We start from the raw sequence: 6,000 nt of genomic DNA on the forward strand, positions 1-6,000 counted from the left end.
CCATATTGAGCAGTTTGTAAAACGCGTAAACCCGCTTTTATTCTGGAATTTTCGCTCCACGTGCACAAAACTTTTTTTACGTGAACTTTGGACCGATATCTAAAGATCTGTCAGATCGGATTTCTTTAAAATTGAAACATGCTTTTTTAAATAAATTCAATGAATATTGCAGTTTTATGCAAATTATTCTTCTGCCTCTAAATCATACATGCAAAGTAACATGTTCATGGCATTTGGCAAAGATGTAGAGTGTTAGTCCAAATATCACTAAAACCAATCTTACCCCAATTGGCCAAAGGGGGGCGCTATATAATTTTGAGCAGTTTGTGAAACGCTTAAACCCGTTAGGATTTTTTTTTTGCAATTTGCATGAAACATTCTACACACAATCTAAGGACCTTTATCTAATATGCCTATGAAGTGCACACACACAAACAAATTATAATAATGAATATAGCTGCAAGCAGCGATAAAGTGGCCAAAGCCAAAAACACCTCAAATCATGAACACAGCCTGCAATGTGCGTGAAATCTTGCAAGCACATTCCCAATAGGTCAAGGAACAGATACCACCCTTATTACATTGGCCTGTTATAGCGCCACCAGCGGGTCAACTTTTGCACAACACATTTTTGGAACAAAATGGACCAATCGTTGACGTCAGTAACGTCAAAGAGAGCACTGCCTGCGATCTTGACATTTTGTACATTTATAGCCATTGTTTTCTGGCTTGAAGCGAGCCCACAATTGTTTCGAAGGAACAATATTTTTCTAGTGACAATATCTAACCGTCATATCAAGTTCTCCTCAAAACTTCGGTTCCTTTCTACTCCTAAATACTTAGACAGAAAATGAAAATAAAAACATCAATGTGTTCAGCTTACAGTGGCGAAGTGTGCTATTATTTTTTACAGCAATCGGCCAAATGGTGGCGCTGTAGGAAGCCTTCGAAAGTGCGAACTTTGAACAGATAGAGCTCATGCTCTGTTATACGTACAGTCATGAAACCTGTATACACGTATGCGTCTCCTCATGCCGAACAACTTTTACGCTCTGACTTTTGACCTCTGACGTTTAGATCCCCCAGAATTTTGAATTATATAAAAAACAGTAAAAATCTATCTCCTCCTGGGATTTTTGCGTTACGCGCACAAAACTTTTTTCACATGAACTTTGGACCAATACGGTCAAACTAGTCTCGGCGGATTTCTTTTAAAGTGAAATATAATTTTTTAATAATTCAATCAATATTGCGGTTTTATGCAAATTATTCTTCGGCCTCTAAATCATACATGCAAAGTTACACGTTCATGGCATTTGGCAAAGATGTGGAGGGTTAGTCAAAGTATCACTGAAACCAATTTTATTCCAATCAGCCAAAGGGGGGCGCTATACGAAGCGTTTGAAAATTCAAACTTCAAACGGGCATAAGTCATGACTCGTTTCGTTTGAAGACATGCAACTTGTTACACGCGTGCTTTGACTCAAGCGGAAGACATCTGTGTCGTTGTTAAGTAAGCTCCGCCCTCCGATTTTCCGCCATTTTGAGCAGTTTGTAAAACGCGTAAACCCGCTTTTATTCTGGAATTTTCGCGTCACGTGCACAAAACTTTTTTTACGTGAACTTTGGACCGATATCTAAAGATCTGTCAGATCGGATTTCTTTAAAATCGAAACATGCTTTTTTAAATAAATTCAATGAATATTGCAGTTTTATGCAAATTATTCTTCTGCCTCTAAATCATACATGCAAAGTAACATGTTCATGGCATTTGGCAAAGATGTAGAGTGTTAGTCCAAATATCACTAAAACCAATCTTACCCCAATTGGCCAAAGGGGGGCGCTATATCATTTTGAGCAGTTTGTGAAACGCTTAAACCCGTTAGGATTTTTTTTTGCAATTTGCATGAAACATTCTACACACAATCTAAGGACCTTTATCTAATATGCCTATGAAGTGCACACACACAAAAATAATAATAATAATGAATATAGCTGCAAGCAGCGATAAAGTGGCCAAAGCCAAAAACACCTCAAATCATGAACACAGCCTGCAATGTGCGTGAAATCTTGCAAGCACATCCCCAATAGGTCAAGGAACAGATACCACCCTTCTTACATTGGCCTGTTATAGCGTCAACTTTTGCACAACACATTTTTGGAACAAAATGGACCAATCTTTGACGTCAGCAACGTCAAAGAAAGCACTGCCTGCGATCTTGACATTTTGTACTTTTATAGCCATTGTTTTCTGGCTTGAAGCGAGCCCACTATTGTTTCGAAGGAACAATATTTTTCTAGTTGTTGTTTAACATGGTATAGATACCATTTTCAGTGTCAATGTCATGATGTTTTGAACAACTAACTAACGCAGGAGAATGACCACTGAGAGATGCCAATCAGGTCATTATGTACAGGACACAGGATAACAAAACGCCAAACATACTATCTGCCCTTACGACTGGTGCCTGTAACACGAAAACATCTGATATCCATTGCTCTACTGTACTTGTCATGTTTAACTTTGTCCAATCAGAATGTGACTAATGTATTCTGTAAATCCATATATCTGTGAAATCATTATGCTTGTCACTCAGAGAGAAGCAAAGATGGGTGATTTTGCTCTACTGTACTGCTGTACAGTAATTTGAACTCTGACTAAACTTCAACACAAAACGCATATTCCCTGGTGTGGACATTCATCATTTCTTGTGTGTGGAGTATTTTATTATGATTGGGGAAAACTGTTCATCAATATGGAATATGATTTTACATTTCCATCAGCATCCACGTCTGTCATGAGCCAGAGGCGTACTCTGCTTACTCTATCATAACATTAAGGATGGAGGATTTCTCTGCAATGGCTAGTCTGTAAGGCCAATGACATTTGCATCTATAAGGCTTGGGTCCTTTCAGGCCTTGCCAAAAAGATTCATGTAGAAGCGGAAGAGTGGAGAACCTAACGTTTTTAGCCTGGATTAAATATATATGTCCACATATATATTCAGAGTTGGCACAAGTCTAAGATGTCTGGAAGTTTATTCCAACTAGTGTCATAATAACTAAACTCGAGTTTTGTTTTAACTCTGGCAAGTGGGAACCGTTGAAAAGGAAGTCAGAGGTGTATTTTGGCCTTAAAATAATGAGTGATTTATTTAAAGATGACCTAATACTTTAAAATTAGTTATATGAATCACTAGAAGCCAATGCAAAGATCTGAGAATTTGTGTAATGTGTTTCAGCTTTCTTAGTTCTAGTTAGAACTCTAGAAAGCTGCAATCTGAATGAGCTGAATGAGATTTTTTGGGGAGTGATCTGAGAGAAGACCATTACAGTACTTTAACTTACTTTTTGTCTAAGTCCTTTGTATAGGAATCCTCTAGTTCTTGATGAGATGATAAAGGCTTTGTATTTGCCTTTTATTACATTTTGATCTGAATTACCCAGAAACTGAAAGACTCAAAACTCTGTCTTGTAAAGACAACAATTCCTTCAGATGAATGTCAAGATCTAAAAGCTGGAACTGCTACAAAATAATTGCATGAATACAAAGCAAAATCAAAGGGTCAATCTTTTTACACTTTCAGAGTTAAATAAGCACTCATTCTCCCTCTGCTGTGTACGAAGATCTAGATACAGCAGGCCATATAGTAAATAACGTTGTTTGCCTCTTGACATCCGATCCAGAATGAACCAAAACACAACAGGCAGTTACACTGCTGGTCAGCCCAAGAACTCCATTCGTTCCTCCCCTCAGCGTTAGAGCAGAATAAATGTGCTCATGAACAAGCAGCAGCCTGTGGCTAGCTAGATAGCCTGGGCTCTCCCATGTGTTTGCCACTTCCTCCGCCCACGTCTCCCCTCGAACCCCCCCTTTACCATCCTCATACCCTGCACTTCCCCCACCACCTGCACCCTCATGCCTCTGTGTGGGTGGGTGCCCTCTCTCTCTCTCTCTCTCTCTCTCTCTCTCCATCTCTCTTTCTCTGTTTTGCTCCAGCTGCCCTGCCATGCATAATTAAGCCTCAAGTGGAGGGGCTCCCTCGCTCTCATCTTTCTCTCCCTCTCTTCTCTTTTCTTCAGTCCTCTGCCTGACTGTCTTTCCCTTTTCCTGTCTCTCTGTTTTTCTCTCTGTCTCGTATACTCTTTCAAGGGTTTGCCATGGAGAGAAGTAAGAATTCTGACACATTTCACGTCCATCCAAATGTACAGTGACAAATAACACCCCAAAGGAGTGGGGTCCGAATTATTATTATTGTCATCCATGTCGCTCGCTGTCCCTCACAGCAGTGGTTCCAAAACTGGGGGTACCCAGATGATTAGCTTAATTGTTTAATTGTTTTCTCACTCAACAGTAAACCAACCAACATACTGTACAGCAGTGTTTCTCAAACTTTCAAATTTCAAGGTCTAACTCTGACAGTGTACAAATGGAACCAAATGAACCCGTTAGAGTTCATTTGGTTCATACAGTAAGTACATTTGTATGCTGTCAGAGTTACAGACTTGTAAGGGTCAATTTAGACCCCTCTAAAGGAACCCATGAATCCACTTTGAGAACCACTGCTCTACGGTATACGTGTGTAACGGAGGTGATCCGAACCTCCCCACCCGGCTTCGAACCCGGGTCTCCCACGTGAAAGTCCAATATCTTAACCATCACTCCAAAGGGATATCCCTATGGAACGAGGGCAGATACTAGACTTTAGAGGCTTCAGGCTGGGGCTGCGACTCTCTCCGCCACACTCACCCCCCTTTGACCTCCTCCTACGGGGAAGCCCGGATCCGGGTCACGGCACCAATGTAACGGAGGTGATCCGAACTTCCCCACCCAGCTTCGAACCCGGGTCTCCCACGTGAAAGTCCAATATCTTAACCATCACTCCAAAGGGATATCCCTATGGAACGAGGGCAGATACTAGACTTTAGAGGCTTCAGGCTGGGGCTGTGACTCTCTCCGCCACACGTGTACAGGGTATCTGCACATTTCTAAAGTTACAATTTAATGACTTTTGGAGCGGTGCCATTGCCACTCAAATTCGTGGCGTAGTGTGTATGGCCATGTGTTTTCCAAGTGTTTTTTCCATGGTATCAAATGCTCTTGTCGTCACATTTCCAAGTGTTTTTCCATTGTACCAAATACTGATATTTGACCCCCACATACATGTGATTTCACAATATTTATCTGTGGAACAGTCAAACTAACTAAATGTAATTCCTATACAATTCCAAGTGCTTGTCAGGGTGGGGGGTCCCCAGTTCAGATTATTTTTGGTGGGTTATAGCCTGAAAGGTTTGGGAACCCTTGCCCTACAGGGCCCAATGCCAGGTGCGTCTTGTTAAGTGATCATGTTAAAATGCTAAATCACACCACCCCCAATGCCTCTAACCCACACCCCTGGCCCCGGGTGCATCGCTTCGTACAGCCAAAGTGTCTCTGGTTTCACTAAGCGTTGTCACTCTATCCCACCACTCATCAATACGCAATGCGGGATCTCCGTCCGCCCCCGTGCATCACCTCCATGTGTAGTCAAATAGCCATGGGCTTCATACCATGTCGATGTGTATAATACAATACACAGAGCCTGATCGGACCACAGGATATCAGGATTTTAAAAGTAGAGTGGTTCCAAAGAGAAATAATACCTTTCACGTCTGATTATGTTTTAAAGATATTCCTCACTGTTTCAAACATTGCATGCATGATGGCTAGTTGGCAGCGAGCTGATACTTCTACTCAATATCATTGGCATTGGCAACTGGGAATGTTCTTACCACCCCAATTTTACATGAAACTGTACATTTTGACGGTAAGTTAGCCATTTAAGATAACATCACAAGTGAAACGCTTCTTAGAACTGATTTATGACTATGAGAATATTATAATGAACATACTACCTTTGAGGCTCAACAATGCATATTATTGTGCTACGATTAAATAAATTACTACTTGTGTGGCGGCCATCATTTTGGACACGTACAGAAATCTTGTTAACATAG

This window comes from Nannobrachium achirus (assembly GCF_963921795.1).
Source record: "Nannobrachium achirus genome assembly, chromosome: 5".
Taxonomy (NCBI): domain Eukaryota; kingdom Metazoa; phylum Chordata; class Actinopteri; order Myctophiformes; family Myctophidae; genus Nannobrachium; species Nannobrachium achirus.